The sequence below is a fragment of the Bombus pyrosoma genome, linkage group LG8 (assembly GCF_014825855.1).
Source record: "Bombus pyrosoma isolate SC7728 linkage group LG8, ASM1482585v1, whole genome shotgun sequence".
NCBI classification, from domain to species: domain Eukaryota; kingdom Metazoa; phylum Arthropoda; class Insecta; order Hymenoptera; family Apidae; genus Bombus; species Bombus pyrosoma.
The window spans coordinates 7,920,619-7,941,474 of NC_057777.1; the positions used below are offsets into that span (position 1 = coordinate 7,920,619).

A 20,856-nucleotide genomic window follows, 5' to 3' on the forward strand; every position below is an offset into this window, starting at 1 on the left:
TGGCGTGGTACTATGTTGTGTTTAATAAGTGTTTATCATGTGAAGTGCTTATTTGACACAGCAGAGTTCCCTTTGTCGAGGAAAATATTTAGCGAACGGGTATATTTCGAAAACGTTTAGAGGATACAATTAAAATTAAAAGAAATGTTACTCGGTTACCGATTACTTGAAGGAAATTTTACCCAACAGCTATAAATACTAGAATTGTTGCAAATTCAACACCATTTTTTATTTATAGACATTGACTACAGAATTAATCATTTTATTTATTTATTAAAATTCTACTCGTTACAATGACCATGCTGTATTTTGTGACATAGCAAGTAATGTAAAAAAAGGAAAAGGAATTTAGTGGTGAAGGGTACTCTGTATTCAAGGGTATTGGAAATATATAAATTCTTTCTGTTGTATAGGATTTGATTCATATGAAAGAATATTTATTGTAAATACTTTATGACATAAGAGAATGTTATTTATTGAAACAGATATAATACATCCTGAAGGAGAATTGTATATTGTTTCAATCAAAAGATCATATACCTTCACAGCGTAAATAAATATTTGGTCAAAATATATCAAAGATGGTACATAATATAGGAAATTTTTATTATTTTACGTCTCATACTAAGACCGTTATGAAGCATAGAAAAACAGATTCTATTTACACGTATATTCGCTAGAAAAATTCCAGATCTTATTTTTTTATGAAAGATACTACCCATCGTAATCTACTTCCTGTATTACAAAAAATCCATTTTGTTACAGAAGAAAGTTCTAGACATTAGTAACGTATCCATCCGAACATCCTCGATAAATCAAAATTCTTTTCTCCTTAACCCTTTCTCCAAAGAACGTCGCTGCGTGGTAACTCAACCAAATAAAATTCATCAATCATCCACCCAATAAACCAAAATCCTCCGGTGTCTGAGAGAGCAACCGTGAAAAACAACGTTATCAAAACCTCGAAACACCCGTAACCGAGTTTCCATAATCTTGTATCTTCATCTCGAATCAAGGACCTCGACCTTTCTTCATCGGTGACCGTTACTGCCATCTTTTTCCCCTCGTCCCTACCAATTCCAGGAACATCCAGCCCCGTAGCTGGTGTAAAGAAAGAAAGGGCACGAGAGAGGAAAATCGAGGCTCGAGGAACGGGAATCGAGTGTGCGCAGTCGCGGGACTGTTCGATGTCGCGGAGCAGTCATCGTGGAGAGCGACGAGTTTCTCGCCGCGTGTACACGTATATATCAGGCGGGAGGAGCGGTCGTCCGGTTGTCCAGGATCGCGATAATCGGGTGAAAGGTAGACGGTGACTTGCAGTGCCAAAGAGAGGCCAAAGTGCGATCGAATCGACGAATAACGATCGCACGACTTAATCTTCGAAGAGACACGTTGTCTCTTCGAGAAAGCTCCGTCCAGTCCATTCGAACGATCCTAATGGCCGCCAGGACTCGATCGAACCACCCACACAGACACGTAAATGTAATCCTTTAATCGTGTGCTATTTAAATATTCGAGACATGAGATGGACGTGAGAGGATCCTCGAGGATCAAGGCGAAACCTCGCGACAATCGCGTACGAATCTGCTCCGGTTTCGTCGATCATTCGTTGAAAATCGTTGTCTTCGTTGAGAGACCTGGTGCATCGATCGCGAAATACGAGGCAACCGATCGTCGGTACGGGCAGGACCTTACGGGCTTCCGGGAGCGGCGTGCGGCCTCTTGAAAAACCAGCCCGCTTCCCGATCGATCCCGGAATATGACCTTCGAGTCACGTGTGCCGCGGCGCGACACGCAAGTCACCGATACGAACGGTTCCGACTCGCGAGGCGGACTGGACATCGATCACGAGGATCGCGCGCCGCGGCGGACTTTTCGACGCTGACGCGCCGGACGCGGGATTTTCCCTTCCGGGACGACACGACACACTGCCACACGGGGGTGAGAAAGAGAGAGTAACGGGGATCGATACGAGCAGCGGGAAAGTTGCCGAGAGGAAGGAATCGAGTCGTGGACCGGGTCAAACAGGAATTGCGAATTCGAACCAAGTTTCACGTTGTTCCGTGTACTAAATCGGAAATTTTTGGTGCACGTCGATTAAGAGGGTGAATCGATGTCGCAGATACGCGTGCAGGAAATACATGGAATATTTGAAGAAGAGGAAGAATTCGAGGAGCTCTGGAAAGTTGACGGGTGATAAATGCTTTGGATGAGAGCAGGAATTTGTTCTTCTGGCTCGTGGTTATGTCACAGATCGGATGAAAAATTTTCGTCGAGTATCGATAAAGAAGGTGATTCGATGTATATGTAGATACTCGTGCGGGAAACGTATGGAATATTTAAGGAACGAGACGAATCATAGACTAGAAAGTTGATGGTGAATGAAACTTGGTTCTGGTTCCTGACTCGTGGTTATGTCAGACGAGTGGAGATTCCTGGAAACACAATGATAGACCGTAAACATCGTACAGGATAGGCTTGATTCCCTGTCAATAATTTCTGTGTTCTAATTATTGTCTTGATCGACGAATCAGAGAGTAATCTTGAGCAATCTATTTTATTTATCAACAAGATGGTGAGCTGTGATTGTTCTTTGCGAGGATCGAGGTTGGACGTCTGTCAATGATGTCAGTGTTCTGTTGACCTCGCGTTCCATAGATATGCGATTCTGTTCTATAGTTGCAACCGTGGTTACATATATATCCACGATTCTATCCTATACAGTTACAGCTGTGACTAGATATTCACGTAAATTAACAATGAGGTTCTATATCGGTCGAACGATCGACGGTGAACTGTGATTATCCGTTCTGTCAATAATGATTTTCATTTCGTTGAATCACATCCGAATGCCTTGCTTTGCACCGAGTCGATCGATTATCTAACCGTGACCACTTCTCACATAAATTGGACCTCGATAATCGATGCGAAACCAGTGCAACCAATCCCATCGATCTTCGGCTCGCGAGCACATGACTATCCAGAGAAAGAGAAAGAAGAGGACAGTGAATTATCAGCGTTTTTCCAACAAATTTCCATCCGAAATTAATCAACGACACGAGTGTTTCGATTCGGTTGATTATGAAATAAACTTCACGAGACACTTCTTTTTTTAAGACTCTTATTAATAAGAAACGAACGAGAGGTGATTTATGACTAGAAACCGCGATATCCATGAATGATACCAGTGTTCTAATCTTGTGACCAGCCACTGGTCGAAGGCGATATCACAGAGAGTTCTTTGTTTAGAACTGTTCTTCTACTTTTCGCTCAATTGGCCGCCTTCGAGGAGAAATCAGTCAATACGTCCGCTATTCTGATCGTTTTATCCGTAAATAGAAAAAAGAAAGCTATAAAAAGCAGTAATAAACGAAAAAAGAATCGTCCTTAAAAATGGACATGATAGATCGATCAGACGATAAAAAAAACGCTTGGTGATAAACGCAGAGCTTATTACCCGTTCAGTTTTCTACCAGCCGCAGGGTTTTTCTATTCAGCTTTTGTCGTAGTTTTATCGTCAATTTAGAGAGTTTTTTGAGCACGAGAGGTCGGCATACCGTCACCGCGTGATCGATAATCGCAGCTTCATTTCGAAAACATCCTTGGACGGGCTCGTTCAAGGACCACGTTCGAATGATCGAACTACTCGAAGGAGAATACGTAGGATCGATATTATTCTCGGCCACGTGACGTGATATGTAATCTACCGTCAAAAATAGAAGAAAAATACGAAATCGCACGATCCCTAAATACCCAGGGATTTGCGCTAGGTTTCGATAAAATCGTCCACATGTTTTAGAAATACCTATTAATGCAAAAGTATCCATCCAAGAAGCGTTGAAAGCTGGCTATGTTGGTTCCTGGCCTCGTCGAGTACGGGTTGTAGAATGTCAGAGGCTCGTTTTCACAGCGCGCATGTCCAGTGCCTTGACTACCAACGGGACGCCTATACCTTGGCCGACGTTGCGAGCCACTAGGGTTTCAAGGGGGTTGAGCGAGGATAGAAGAAGGAAAGGAAGGAGAGAAAGAGAGAAGCAGAAGCGACGAGTATCAAAGTTGCTCGTCGCGGTGCTCGCAATAAAGTAACCGTGATAAAAAGCGAGGCCTGTCACTCGCGGCTGGACGGTGTAGCGTGGAAGACGTGGAGAGAGCGTAGAGAGCCATTGGAGTGGCTAAAGTTTACCCGGCAAAGTTGAAGTGGTTAGAGAAGAAGAAAAAGAGGAAGGAAAGGGAGTAAGAGGAAGACGAGCATATTGGTTCGACAACTCCGTTCAAGTTCAACAATTAATCATTGGCTGTGCTGTTACTCTTCGTCTGAGCTTAAAAAAATAGCGACTAGTAAATCAATCGTGAAAGACATACCAAGAACAACATAGAGATTCAAAGAAGATACAGAAGTAAACAGAGAGAAAGATATTTTTGCTACGTCCTTTCTAGCTTTCGAGACGTACACACGTGGTCGTCGATTTCAACGTCCATTTAAACAGACTGACTTCTCAGCCTCCAATTTCCAAAGAGGATTTGTTCAAACGAATAAATCGAGGATATAACAAAAGGAAGATTCTTAAATCCGAATCACCGTCCCACTGTACGTTTCTATCCTTCATTTTGCTACTCTTCACGCACATAGACGTGACGTTTTGCTCAACATGTCGTTCCGTAATATCTTGCGGAAGTGCATCGACAAGACGCGCCAGATAATTGGCCACGCGCTGAAGAGGTGAACCGTTGAACTCGTGTGCACGATGTCGAGCTGCAGCAAGAGCAGGTGATCGCTGGTACAGTCAGGAACAGGTGGAAGTTGGTGAACAACGCGGTTTATTAAGGGTCTGACGTGGGAGGATGACGAAGTACGGATTGGCCAGGCTGGCACTTTGGAGGCCGAGACGTTCGGTTACCTCGCAGCCAACGAGCCAGCAGGAAAACAACCCTCTGATGTATGCCGAGAGCAGCTTGTTGTATGTTGTTTGAGAGCGAACACTGTTGTCGCGCAATCGCTGCTGGCTTCCGTGGCTGGATGAATCTGGCCGTGTGCTTTTGATGTCTCACCGATCAGATGTCCAGTTGTACCAGTTGGTCTTTTTTAATAAAGCCATCCAAGACCATTTATTTTTTTCGTTGTCGCTTGATTCCGCTTGCACATGTCGCTGTCAGAGCTGAACGAAATCTAGGAAGTATTTTGGAACAATAATTTTGGAAAAATTATTTGCTATTTAGAAGATTTTTAGAGCGATTGACAGGTTGCAATTCTTTGGTGATTGGACCATTTTTAGGCTGTCTGATTATTCGAAATTTTTTGATACTTGAATGAAATTGAAATTATTTTTTGATTTGATTTGGTTTGATTCGAAAAATTGTGGTTTCAGTAGAATTCTTTCTTTAGATATGATATTCCGTTGATATTGTTATTTGAAAAATTGGCAAATTGATTTTACTATGTACATTGGCACTCTTTTTGTTCTAATTTTTCCACTATGTAAAGACATAATTTCGCTTACTTAATTCATTAAGGCATCCTATGAAGCAGATTTTTCAGTACGTGTATTGAGTGATATTAAACGATTTATCTATTAGTAATTGAGTAATCCACAGTTATTTACCAATTGTCTATTTTATTAACATTATTTTAATTTCAATTGTCTAGAAAATTATGTTATCAATTGAAATTTCATGAATTCTATCCAGTCTCTAGGTCGAACTAACTTCGAATGAGAAAGATTTAACCTGAGCAATCCCTCAATAATCATTTTACTAAGTAGCTTACAGAACCAATAAGTATCCACAAAATTTTAACACAAGAAACAAATTAACTTTCTCTCACCAAACGTGAAGGAGGGAAAGGTCATTTTGTTCAGCTTTGCCACTCTTCGATCCCTAAATTTCATCCCCCTTCCACAGCGTACGTACACGTACACGTAAATGCGCTTTGTTTGTCGCTTTCAATGTGTCTGCAACGTTTTGAGGAACACCAGGGGAGCTGTGTAACGATCGCTATGATGAGGGCACGCTATATAAAACGATCACACGCATGTAGCGATCGATATTTACATAAACGGCACACACGAAACCACGTGGCTGAAATTGGTCATCCGATCAAGGGATAAACCTTGGTATTTTGAAGAAATGAAAGAAGGGACGCGAAATGTCTCGGCGTTAAATAGCGCGAGAGGCAGCGCGGATCGAGCGCTTTTTCACCGGCGAAATCTGTTGATAAAGTCGCGTAATTTGTCACGACAGCGATTGATGAGCACGCTTTATTCAGCGCAGCACGTGCGTTCCCGATCGTTGGAACACGCTCGAATCGATTACAGGACTGCCGGACGTTCATTTTCTCCCGCCTGATGGATATCGTTGCCGGTAAACACGATTTTTGTCGCACGACGCTCGCTCTCTCTTTTTGTTACCAGGTTTGTTTGCTTTGGGAACGTTGAACAAGAGGTTTTGTTACTCGTAGAGGGTGAAAAGTGGGCTATGTTATACGCTAGAGGATTGCAGGGTGGTTGAGAAACGCAATTTATTGGGTTTAGGTTAGGTTCGGATATTATACGATATTACACGCTAAAGGAATATAGGGTGTTTCAGAAGCTCGATTTATTGGGTTTCGCGCTGAACTGGTTGCAAGTAAGTTTGATATTTACGAAAAATGTGATGTTAGTTTCGTAGTTACGCAAAGTATGCTATATTCGTGAATTATTCGATATTTGAAATTTCTTATTTTTTATTTCTGAGAAATAAAGATAACAGAAGGTAATTGTTGGTGCCTTAGAAATTGCAGACTTACGACGATGAAACTATTTATAAAGCGAAGATATTTGTATAAAATATCCGAGACTCTTTTAATTCGCGATATCTTATTTTTAAGTTTGAAGAAGTAAAAGTAACACGAGGTAATTCTTGGCGTCTAGAAAATTAAGACTTAATCGAAATGGAATTTTCTTGTCAATTTGTAAAACATTTTTATAAAGTGTTTTGAATTTATTAAGACCTAGCAGTGGTATTTAATCCTTAGTAGATATTATGGGCCGTAGATGACTTCAATCATTTGACTTATCTTTAAATCAGATTACTTGAGTTTGGGATATTTAATCCACCACTAGTATCATTACGTCACAAGTATTTACCTAATACACGATAACTGGGCACGACAATAGGTTAGACTATATAATTTTATGTCTTAATATTGTATAAAATGTTTAATGTCTTTAAAATTTAATTACTTAAAGCTTACCTAAATTATTGTAATCCCTAGAGTGTGGATGTTTATGCAAATTTAAAGTTTTATCAATGCAACTAAAAAAGATGAACCTTAAATAGAGATTCGTTTAATTTTCCAAGCATTGTAATAGATGCTTTATTTTGGATATTTAATATATTTTCATATATTACATGGATTGTATGCATTTCTGCACCTTCAATTTTCCCATAAATGCAGAAACATCCGCAGTTTAATTAATAATTACCGATACCGGAGCTAATTAAATGTTAATTTGAATATTACTGACAGCTTTTATCACGTAAAGTACAGAATGTAAGATAAAAATACCCTATGTGAAATTAAATAAGTATCTTAAACGAAACTCTCATGGTTCGATGATACCAATTAAAAATGGTAAACTATTTTACAGATTTTCATGTCTTTTACAGATTATTGTACATACAAGTTTCGAATTTTTATTTTCTCTCATTTAAATTTCAAAATTAAGTCTAAATCTTATCTAAATTTTCCTCTCCCATAAATATTCGTTCTGCGACGTACATTGCAATTTTAAGGACGACTTTAACGACAGTTGTGTAGCATGTTAAAAAACGGCAGGTGTATTGTTTTGAGCCTATACCGCGAACTATGGAAAATTGTGCGTCGTTTGGTAGCGCAAATAATCTATAAAATCAGTTGTTATCGTAAAGCGAATCCATATGTGGTATAATTAGGCTATAGGCGATGACCTCGGTCATCGAAGGACGTTTCATCATTTAACGTTTCATGAGTCACTTTTTTCATTTCTATGTTTCGTATAAATCCTGGGATGTAACGATACTTTTAGGATAAGTATGGTGGATAAATGTAGTTGAGACTTTCTTTTTAACTTGTAACAGTTTGTTTGAGCAACTTTTCTCTTCGTGTGACTACAGTTGTTTGCAAGTATAAAGATATGGGAATTGTTCATTTCTTTCTACTATTCGAGACATCCAACTTACTTCTAAAATGTTAGTACGCGTAGGATTATAAAAATTTCCGCATTGTCAATCTCTTTGTACTGTACGTATTTCAATTTATTATTAGTTTAAGACAGTTCCGAGGGGAAAAAATGATTGAAAAATTCTGAGAAAAAGTTCTGAACTCGACGTTATTAGAGTTGAACAATTTTGAAAAAAAGTTTTATACTAAACATTATAAGAATTGAAAAATTGTGTACTTCTTTAGATTTAATTTTATTATTTAGTTAAATACACGGTATTATGAACATTTCTAAAAAAAAGTGATAATAAACATTTTTAAGAGAATAAATCACAATTGAAAAATCCATTTCAACGAACCACAAAAGAAAAGTAAATTTTCCGCAGAGTGGAATTATTGGGAAACAATTCCTGGGAAAATTCGTACATGTAATTGTATTATTTAATTAAACTCATCGCACTAAAAGTTCTAAAAACATCACAGTAGCCATTCTAAGGCAAAAATATCACATTCAGACTCCCAAAAAGCTGAGAAAGGAGAAAACTTCTTTCAACCACGAAAGAAAAGCTATTTTTCTTCTCACTCACCGCACAAAAAGTGAGGAGAATATTTCACAGAGTTACAAAGTTCCTAAAAAAATTTGTCATCGTATCATCTCGTTATTTAATTAAACATGTCACATTTAAAATTCTAAAGACATCATAATATCAATTCTAAAGTAAAAATGTCAGTCGGTTTAAAAATCGTAGAAAGAAATTTCACTTTCCATAGAGAAAAAGAAACCTCACTAACCAAGTGCAAATGAAATTTTTATTTAAAGAAAAGGACATTTTTCTTCTCGTCTATCAAACAGAAAAGCAAACTATTCCACTCGATCAAAATCCATCGTTTCTAATATAAATTCGCAAACTAAAAGGTACATACAATACGTACAATTGCGTATCAAATTTCCACGAGATCGTCGATGCTATTCGATCACGTAGAATGAGAAAATATTGAAAAATCGACGAAGAGGAAACCAGTGAGATAAAACGAACGACAACTGGACGCGAGAGTAAGAAGCCAGGTGGCCAGCTGATGCGAATCGATAAATGTTTATACATTTCACGCCATGCTATAGGTATTCGGGCGATGGTACTGGTGTATTTCCGTAGATGGTACATGATTAATCGAGTAACTGACCTTTGCGGCTATATTAGCACAATGTACAGCTGTAACCATCGGAGCCCCGAAGGTACATAGACGGAAATAAAAATGCTCCGCTGGATTTACGCTCCCTCTTTCTTTGTGAACCAGTGTCGTGAACGTTGTCGATCATTTTACGATCGTTTATTAGCCATTGACAGGTCGTAAACGCCACTGGATCGAGAAATCGTAAAAGATAGTCGCTACCTCGAGCAAAATAAATCGAATGGCCTAATAGAGAACAGTGTGTACCTATAGAATTCGGGGCAGATCGTTAAATTAAAGCTATCCATCGGCTGCATTTTCTTCGTTTTAAAGAAGGAAATGTGTATATTGGAGGATTGTAGGAATTTGCGTTGTCTATTGGATGGACAATAGAACAGTTTTAGTATCATATAAAATGATAATTGATCGACTGTTTCAATTTATCTGTTTTAATCAGTACAAAATGTGGAAAGGCTGTGTAAAAGCAATTTTATTAAAAGAACAATAAATTAAATTATCATTTTATCGGAAAATAAAAAATTCATTAGAATAAGAGATACTTTATAGAAGCCCATTTTACACAGTACGAAACATCTTGAGACATTCACTCTTTGTTTTCTAGAATAGCTACGTCTGTACGTTCTTTCTTCATTTTAAACTCTCCTTCATCCACTTCAGACAAACTACGCAGACGTACTCAGGATGTATTCATCCACGTCTAGTCGAAACCTTGGATGGCCATGCAATATTCTTTTATTCTAATCTCAAGCATTCTTGCTTCTTCCACGTGTCTCTAATACTTGAAACTCAATTACTGGCAATGAACATTCATATAAAATGGCACGCGAAAGTATTTGAACATTTATCGTAGAAAACATACGTGGATATATACATATGTGTGTTATACAAAACTCTTTGAATGTGATTATTATGTCGGTAAAATTTTAGACAAATCTGAAAATGTACATAGAAATTACAAGGCAATATGAACATTGGATTAAACTTGTCAAGAACTAATCAATGGACTGCGGATTTTTATGCAGATACATATTTTTAAGAACATAATTAAAAAAAGAAGATGGTTTTCAATTCAATAGAAATTGGTTTTACTTACTAAATGTTATAGAAAGTATCACGCACTAAATGTTATAGCACTATACTTTAAATATTTTATACATTTTTTAATACCATGCACATTCTACATAATTTTGCACTTTCTAATTTCCCATAAATGTATAAAAATAATAATACAAAAAAGCTATACACAAACGCTATCGCTCAAAACTTTGGGATCATTTCTAAGATTCGTGGTTTGTGAAAAATACGAGCCAAAGTAATATAATGCAAATACTTTAATAAATTAGTACACTCCGGTTCCAACGTTGCTGTTGCAAATTTGATGTTATTAGCCTTAAATGATCAGTTTACGGAACATTTGCACAAGCATAACCTATGTAACAGATATTTATAAGAGTATACAAGAGTTTCTAGGAACAAAGTGGATAAAAGATAATTTTCCCTTGCGTTAGAAAATGCTGCAGAAATTAACGCTCGGGGATGTAATACCTCCGCATAGTAAAGGAGGGAAACTCGATTTTCAAACTTTTTATCTCCGCGTTGTTTTCGCACTTAGTAGCTCGTGTATGTTAAAAGTTTGAGCTTAAACATGATGGAAAGCGTGAGACAATGCTATACAGATACGAAGATAGTTTGTACAATAAAAATACGTTTGGAAATATCGTGAAAATAAGTATAGGAATTTAATAAAAAATATTGCAACAATAATATGTTACATTAATCCACGGTATGGTATTCTATGAAATATTGTAATATATTATTCGTTTTAGTAATTCATGATTTTCCATATAAATATAATTCAATAAATAATAATTCAGTTCACATTTTAGTGTACTCATATCATGTTTTAATAATCTAATTCGTGTCCCAGGTAATTTATAATTGATAATTAATTTAATGTAATTTTTATACAATTCATAACTCATAATTTGTAGTCTAATTTAATTTCTCTATGTTAAAAATTCACAGACAATTTAAATGGCATACTGAAATGAAATACTTACACTTGATAAGTTTCACTATCTTAATAACCATTTAAAAAATCTTCCATTCTGTTGAGTACACAACTACATTAAATTTTTGTACGAAATTAAATTTCTACTCTATAATAATAGAGAAATAAAAATTACTGTCATCTTACATCTTACAGTCATCTTACATACTCTCCATTAGCTAATACAATGAACAATAAATATAAGTAGAAAGAGCCGTTAATAATGTTAGCCTTTAGTTTAAAAAAATATATAATATATAAATAAAATTTTGGAAAATATCCAATCTGAGAAGATCATAATATGAAAAAAGTATTATTCTATATTTTCAATTTATATCTTCATATAGAATCCCCGCCTACTTCATTAATTCGCTAGTTACAAGACACCCTACATATAATTTAAAGTTCTGAACTCTTTCTAATCTGAGAATTATTTTGCTTATGACATATCCTGCAAAAGGCATGATTTCCAACCGGAATTGATTCGGTGAAAAATACAGGAAAAGTTTCTCGAACTGTGATTCATATGTAGAAGAAGACAAGTTCATTCGTTATTACTCGATAAGTGTTGAAAACTCGTACGTACTTTCAGCAGCATTATAGCAAGCGGAGATATATGTTCTTGCTTGGTTTGTTCTATTATTGAAAAATTTCCCACTCGTCTTATACGCCTTGCAATATTTATGAAATTGAAAAAAAATGGCTATAAATGTCATGGATTATCGTCGCTGGCTAAATCATTCATCGGAATATAGAATTCTGTAGCATTGAAATAATCACATAAACTGCATTACGTAAATTGCTCTTATCTTTGATAATTTTGCTAATGAACGTGTTAGATATATCTAATTAATGACGTTATCTAACTAGTGACATTACATTACATTACATTATTAAATTTAGTTTGTACTATTCTAATGCAATAGATATTTGATTTTATCTCCTTTTTCTATCGGTACTAAATGTTACTCAGAATTACACATTTATTAAATTATAATATACTAGATTTCTAATTTGATCCACGATAATCAATTTCATTTATGCTTGTAATGATTCTCCTAATTTTCAAGTATTTTAAGCGTTTACTAAATCTGCGTAGTTGTTACAATTTGAGATTTACTTTGCTTCCATAGAAGCTTAACTAATAAGTTTTCTGGCGTATCAAAATTTTTCATCCTTTTAGTTTGAGTTCAACGAACTAGTTGGGATTACGCAGCAATTGCAAACTTTTAGTTGACAATGCACCTTAGTCTGACTAAATCCTCAACGAAAAACTAAAATACTGTATCGCACACAAAACTAAAACCTAAAGCCCAGTATTACGAACAAAAATACTATACGACAAAACATTTATCGTACAACGAAACAACTGCACCTAAATATTCGCTGTTAACTTTTTCACTCTTCATCTTCTTTTTTCTCTCTTTGAAAAAAGTTACTTTTCATTAATTATTAATAATAAGAGTGTATTATCCAGACGGTTACGTAAAGAGGACATAATATATAAACATACTAAGATTTGAGATCAATTTCACCGAAATTAAATACATTTACCGTTTAGTTAATTAATTAGGCTGCGGATTTTTGTCTCTTTATGGGAAACACTAAATATGGCAAAAATACACATAACGCATATGTTTCCGAAGTACAATATTCGTTAAAATAATAAAACAGGTGAAACAAACGTTCGCTTCGATCCCACTTTCTAGTTGTATTTTAGATTGCATATCATTTACGTTGCATTTCTTCAACTGTATTCATGCAAGTATGATTTTGCGATTTCATACATTTATGAATGCGGCTAAAGAAATATAAGAAATGGCACATGTTCGATCCATTAAGTATCGTAATAAATGCATTACCTTGGGTATTTTCTATACTTTTCAATACTATGTGTACTCTATACATCTCTTGCATATTTAAATCCCCCATAGACATCCACCTTCTCCTTACTTGACGTTACATATACGTGAAAGGACTAATTTAATATATAATGTAAACAAATATATAATAATAATTAATAATAATATATAAACAAAACATATCGTGAAATTGAAGTATCGAGAGCAAGTATGGAAAGGTCATCGAATTTGTTCATCGAAATGGGTATGATTTATTGTCGTTGAACATCTTAGATGTACGTAACACGGTTTTCTGATGTCCTGGGTCCGTCTATAGGTCTGTTTGTTCGACTTTGTCCTTTTTCCTGGTTTATGTGTCGCAGGTTCGCGACCGTGGTATGCTTTCGTCCGTATTGATCTGGTTTTACCCCGCATTCCACATCCCCACGCAACCCTCTGCACCTTCTCTCCCCTCTGGGTATGTGTATGCATATCTGTACAACAACCCCCTCCTATTCCTTCTGTATTTTAATAATTTTTATCAGTTCGAGGGAACACGAACGGAAATCTTTCCAAACAGCCGAAACTTCTCGCAGAGTGATGGATTAAGAGTTGACATTTTCGAAATTTGAGACTGGATTCCCTTCGTATGTTATTGGTGAACAGAGTTCTATTTTTGACAAGAGAACTATTCTTTTGTTATTGGAAGTTTATAATTCAATTTTCTTCCTCCTTTTTTCGAAATTGCCAGTGTTTACGTGGTCTTAGGTTTACTTTGATCCTCAAGTTTTAGTTATGACGTTGAAGTACTATTTTATGATTATTATTATTATTACCATTATCTATTAAAATAGATAGGATTATATTTATGTTATTCCGATTTCGGAAAGTGTAATGCGTTTTAATAGACAGAATTTCTACGTTCATTGGAAATAAAGTAGGTTATAAGATAGTAATTTAGTTAAAAAATGCCAATCATTCCGATAATAATAATTTAATAATAATCTAGTAAACTAAATAGACAAATTACAATTTAATCTAATTAATGATGTATAGAATTTATTGATAATAACTAAAGATCGAAATAATTTCATCCTATGATAATTTAATTGCTAAACAATAACCCAAATCCAATGATGTAATTAAGCGGAAATAATCCGATCTGATGATCTTATCAAATAACAATCTAATAATCTACTTTCTAAAAAGCATCGGCCATTCTCATAAATAAAAATTGTCGTTTTAGTTAAATTACCATCGACACTCGCTACGCTCTCTAAAGTCCCAAGAATCCAAAGTTCGCGTGGAACCACTCCTATTCCAATCTAAAACACTTACCACGTACTTCGACGATTCTGCGATTACGCGAAAGTATTTTAATCAAGTTAAGCGACTAATTTGCAAAATGTAACATAGACATATAAATCGTCAAGGGCGTGACTTGCCGTTTAACGCGTCATGGAAAGGGATCCATCGCTTTCTTTCTTCACTCACAGTGCTGTACAACCATGACTGGCTAGATTTTGCTAATCCATTGGCAAACGTTTACGCTGTTCGCTATAGATCGCACTGTAAATATTGCTCGTGTACTCGTGTGTTTAGTCCTGTGAACGAAAATGCGGATAAAACGCGTTTCCCTCGTACTTTCTGGTTTCTGTTCGTTCCAGCCACTGCTTATCCTATATCGGTGCTCGTATCATTGCTGAGAAACGTTGGATAAGGCGATTATTAATATTTGTATAGCGAATAAAATGGAAGTATGAAGAGTTTTATGATATCGGTCACTTGAAAGACAATTTCTCAAAAATATTATTTTTAGTCCTCGACTACGCAATAGCAGCCAGAAATTCCTTACTATGGCAAAGTATTGCTATATTTTTCACTGTCACATGTATTTCACTTGATAACGTGTAGGATGGCTAAAATGTCATGTGTATAATGATGGAATATTTTATAATTAAATATTCTTATAAATTATATAGGTAATATGATATGATAATTCTATTATCATAATAAAGTACAATGATAAAATATAAAAATAAATAAGATGGACGTTTGTAGCATTAATTTTTAATAAATAGAGAAATTAACAGATACGATTGGAAAAATATTTCGAGATTTTTGCCTAAGTCAAGGGAATATATTAAATATCACGAAGTTTTACGCTATATGTGAAAAAAATATTTTCTATAATTATTTTTTACTACAAAAGAAATTACGTTGTAGATAATAAAGATCGGATTAATTTTTCAATGACAATTTTGTAATATTGTTATATTTTATCTAGAAATTAAAAATTTTAAAGTTATAACATCGGTACTTTATCTTCAATGAGGTTGAAAGATGCTGGATCTTTGCTACAATTATAGAGTCGATTCTGCGTAATGTTGTTTCCTAATGGATGATGAGATTTCAGCCTGGAATTGCAGTAAGAAGGAATTGGTGCATGCTAAGATAGGATTTCGTCGATCGTGACAGAAAGTTTGAAAGTTGATATGGAGTTGGTGAAGTTCCTTCGATAGAACAGACGACGAAGAATAGTCTCTGTTTAAAGACAATTTGTACACAGTATTCCTCTCAAACAGTTGCTCGCTTCGATGCATGCGCTTTTCTCCAGAGTGTAACAAAGCTGTTACAGATAAAATAAGGATCGATAAATATACCATGTGATACCTCTGTTAGAAAATCTGGTTGTATTTTACAGAATTATGGTCTTCGCAAGTATATATATGTATACATATGAAAATAGCTCCGACTCAGAGCTCGTGCTGTTATATTTATAGTTACGTGTAACAATTTTGAAGAATCCATTCTAATCATCAAAACAACTAAAATTTATCTTAAAAAATTATCTCTTATATATTGAAAATAGTTGCTTAAGAATATATCAGTATCTCAAACAAAACACGAGTAAAGATACTCATCTTTTCTTAAAGTCAAAAGTGTTGTGGGTGAATATGGTTGTTAGTAAAAGCCACTAGTCCTTTTAGTATTAAATGACTCTCCTTTATATTTATATGTATATCGCTCGTTTTTCAGAATATGCCAAATAACCCATGCTAAGTAAAATATTTATAATCATAAAAAAAAGGAAGAATAAAATCACAGAAATAAGAAAATGAATTTGGGTTATTCTAAAAGTTCGTTTATCTTGATCTGGTAAGGAATGTGTTGAAGAATTCGAGATGTCAAATACTGCTTGACTATTATATAGTCAACGTCTCCTCGATATGTACATAATTCCATTAATCCCTGTCACACTTGTTTCGTGTTAATTTATCCGAATGACAAATACTTCTTTAAAGAATGTGCAAACACTTGTAAACGGCAGTGCCATTAGCAACACAGTCGTTTTGTGATTTTACACGAACTTCTTTCACTTAAACCGTTTCAAAGATTCGAAGATAAACCTGTCAACACATTCAACAAACATTTACCTCTTCCAAACGAATCCACTGCGCACAGACGACATCCGTGAGAATGAAATTTCATTAGGTGACCCATAATACGACGACTTTTAACTGAGATCCATTAAAAAATGTCAGATAAGCTTTCCCACTTTTTTATCAATCGTGTTATTTTTTAACAAACGTTTACTTTCCTTTTAGCGAAATTTAATTACTCTTTTGGGCTGAGTCAGCCACGAAAATGTGAAAGATGCGAGAAAGGGACTATTAAAAAATTCTTCTAATTAGAGAAATTGCAAATGTTATTTAAGCTACATTGCGTGAAAGTCCACGCAACGAATTTACACGCAACTGTTACCTCAGATGTGTCGCATGACTCCGTTTTACATATTTTTCTCTGTCGTAAATGGCACCAGATTCGATCTGAAATTTAGAATTTGAATTTCCTGCGTTTCATTAAACATCTTCATGCAAAATATAGAAAATGGATGTCCTTGGGTTCTTTTCCTAAAAATCTTTCTAATGTCAAGTTATACGGTCAATCCAGTTATCGTTTGTAAATTTTACAAAGTTATTTTCCACGATGCGATTTAGTTTAAAAAAAATCCAGCCACAAACTGGCATGCATGGAATTCTATGAAAATGTAGTATTTGAGATAACATTTAACATCCACTGATACTATTAACCGTTATTTTATTCATTCACGAAAAATACCGCCTTTTAAGAGAGCCGAAAGGAACGAACAAAAATATCATAACCTTTTAATCCTATACGGACAACAATCGAATGAAAGGTCTTACGTAGAGCGATAAAATCATTTTCCTAATTTAATATCGCGGAAAAATAAAATTTTTCTTACAAAAAGGCGGTTCTTCCGTTTAAAGCTTCACGGTACCATAAATTCGTGACCTGAATACAGTGGCCGGGTTTTATGGGAAACGACCCTTTCTCTTAGCCTTCCTCTTTTATTCCATTCCACTTCTTTTTTCTAACCTCTTTTTAACCTTCCTCTGCAAGAATGAAAAGGCATTTCAGGCACGCGGTGAGTCGTAACTTTCACCCTTTCGTGATCCCGACTTAAGGACTTACGTGACCCGCGATATTAATCACCAGTTTCCAGGGCTAAGGTCATGTATCGAGCATGACGGAAGTTAGGTTTGGAGAACATCATTGTGACACGTTTTCGTACGTGTGCGCGCGCGTGTGTGTGTGTTACGCGTCTTACGCGTGTCACGCGTGTAACGTTTACATAGTCGCGTGTCGCACGTGTCCTCGTGCCACAGCTTTTCCTAACCCCTCGCTTGCTTTTGAGCATTATTTCGTGTCGAGGGTTGCGCTCGAGTGGTGGAATCGAGGGGATGACGGTGGTTGTAATGTCTCTGTTAGGGGTTCGATGATAGGTCTGAGAGGATTTTTGGTGTCTGCTTGAGTGGAGATTACCGGGCTGCTGGTATTTGAGACGTGCCATTTCTTGCGATTGTAAGAAGACCTTGGTATGTTTGTTTGTTGATTTTTCAACAACGACGAACAAATATCAGTTGTGCTTTAAATCTGTACGAGAAACATCAAGAAGAAAAAATCAATTTTTTCGTAAATAGAAGATAGAAGAGCACTAAACCTTAAAGAAATTTTTCAAAGGATGAAATAATTAAAAGGTATCGATTTTTAAATTAATTTAAAATACCGGTTATGTATGATCATTGCAGATGTTTAAAGCATTTTTGCTTACTGGTAATAGTTATCATTGACGGAAATTGCTTTTAATTATATACAACGTGTTACGTAAAACACTTTCTGGTTACTGATTTTAGTAAGCAATTTTGGTAAAGGAAATTAATTCATTTGACGTCAAATTTTAGTAACATAGGTAAGTAGTTACTGATAATTGATGCTTAGTACTAATGACGATGATCTAAAGCGTCTAAAACATTTGTTCGCTATCGATAATACTTATTAGTAACGTGGTAATATTTTCACTAACCATAATGCTTGTTGGTAAACAAGAACGGTCTGTAATTAATTAAAAAACATTTCTGTCGCTAATACTAATTAGCAGTAGCCGAAAAAATTTGTTTTCATTGCCGATAACGGTTATTCATAACTAAAACAAAATTTCATCAATCATAGTTACTAAAAACCAGAATATTTCTGCTAATTTTTCCAAATATATTTTATTATATTTTCATGTCTTTAAATGAATCTTTAATGTACTTTGTCAAACATTAAATGTGGGTACCTTTTCACATTTTCATAAAATTTTTCATATTCACATTTTTAAATATACCTTTTCGTATTAAGCATGACAAAAGCACATACTGTATTTCTTTATTTTATATGTTTTAACTTCATGAATATTCTCAAGTGAATTATTATATTTTTTAATATCATTCACATATTTTTTCACATATTTTGTGACAGAGTACTATCGAAGATAGCATCGACAGCGCTGTTAAAAGAAAGTGTATCGATCCTCATGTAAAAGTAAATTACTGAAAATTATAACCTTGTTAATAAACGCAAAAGTATTCAAGTATTTACAGGAAGATATGGCTATCTATCTCGTTATGCCCTGTATCTTTGCCTCGTAACTTGATCTATATTACCGTGTTACTCGCCTTGTATAAAATTATGTAATAAAGATTGTAACGAGAGTTACCGAGATAGCAGATATGTCATCCTTTGTGTTTTACTACTCTGATAGTCGATAAAAGAAGAATCTCGGCACTACTAATTCAACTTTTTTGTCTACACAGTGTCGTGTACAATCTTTTATAAGCTGTTCTCCCTAAAATCTTTTTACAATTCGTAAGAAGTACCTTCTTTCTCATTCGCATCTTCGTTAAACTCGTTTCCACAAAAATACAATAAATTCACATAATTGACTGTATATAAAATCCGTTGACAATGTTAGTTTAGATTTTTTCATACTATTAATCGATATTGAAAGGGTTAATTGATCACAAAGTACTTCAAAAAATTTTCCCATAGAAAATCATAAACCTGATCGTTAAAAAGCTCAATTTACATAATTATTTTTCTAAACGTTCTGCTCTCATTCTGAAAAAATATTTAAAGTTTCATATTACATTGCGTTCAAAACACAGAAAATTGTATATATCAAAAGATCCAATGACAAATACCAAGAATTAAACGATCTCGATTCTCGCGATCGTTCACGTTTGGTTTCCATGGACGCGTTCCAAGCGAATCATCAGGCCATCAATCCTCTCGAGGCGAACCGTACCGTGGAAATCGAAACGGAATTAAAATATTACACTTGATAACGTATCTAGCGGATGGTAATCTTCGTGAAGAATGGCGAAAGTATGTCCGTGGATGAACCGCAGCGTTCGGTTAATTGAAAAATTGAGTCGCGAACAGGCGAAAAAATGCGGTTATGTGATCCACTGACCCGAATCGCGCGGCACACCGCGGATATATCCAGGTGAATAGAACACACATCCAGATTTGCAGTAGGCAGAAGTCCAATCGATAACCTGCTGGATTTTATAGGCTCGTGTATCGCTATAAACCAGAGCCATCAGAACCCTTTCCCTGCCCCAAGCTTCTATCTCTCTTGGTCTCAGTCCTGTTCCTTGTCTTTTCTTTCCGTGACGTTTTGTGGAACCAGCGTTGTAATAAAATCCGTTTCTTACGTAAACGCTTGTGTCATTTCTACAAGTACGGGACCGCGAAGCGTCGTTCTGTAGTTAAATCGACGACATATGAGCTATCACGTAGATTTCATATATTTTCTCTGTATTTATCTCTTTCAAGACGAATTTCTTCTCGATATTTAGCGCAATATTACGATACGATACGATACAATATTATATTAGATATCGAGGTATTAAGATTAGTTAGTATAATAAGGTCAGAATTATGAATATTTGATATCGCGAGACTGTGGATGTTTATGCAAATTTATATTTTTATGAACGGAGAGAAAATTAGAATTTGCATAAGTAGAGCTGTTTTACTCGCTTATTATGTTCTGGATATTTTACACGTTTTCATTTATTATGTACATTCCACGTATTTGTATAGTTCGACATCTTCCATAAACACATAAACATTCGCAGTCTAATTCTAACAAAAAGAGTTTACTTTTAATAGGTGGCGAAAATGAAATACACATAATAGTAAATCGGACATCTAATGGAAGCTCAAAGATTAAATTTGCGGGTAAA

General features: G+C 35.4%; 1 protein-coding gene and 1 long non-coding RNA gene across 7 annotated transcripts in view; one reads left to right on the top strand and one right to left on the bottom strand.

Moving 5' to 3' along the window:
• The window catches only part of LOC122570229 (potassium/sodium hyperpolarization-activated cyclic nucleotide-gated channel 2), a 221,402-nt gene that overhangs the window by 52,196 nt on the left and 148,350 nt on the right, over positions 1 to 20,856 (top strand). The gene's annotated exons all lie outside the window — the stretch shown is intronic.
• On the bottom strand, positions 15,633 to 20,148 carry LOC122570232. 2 transcript variants are annotated; one of them, XR_006317771.1, is made up of 4 exons: positions 19,807 to 20,148; positions 17,756 to 19,723; positions 17,526 to 17,676; positions 15,633 to 17,088 (listed from the first exon to the last, which is right to left on the bottom strand). It is a non-coding gene; the product is annotated as an uncharacterized LOC122570232 (long non-coding RNA). The 2 variants fall into 2 exon arrangements; XR_006317770.1 differs by having other exon boundaries at positions 15,633 to 17,676.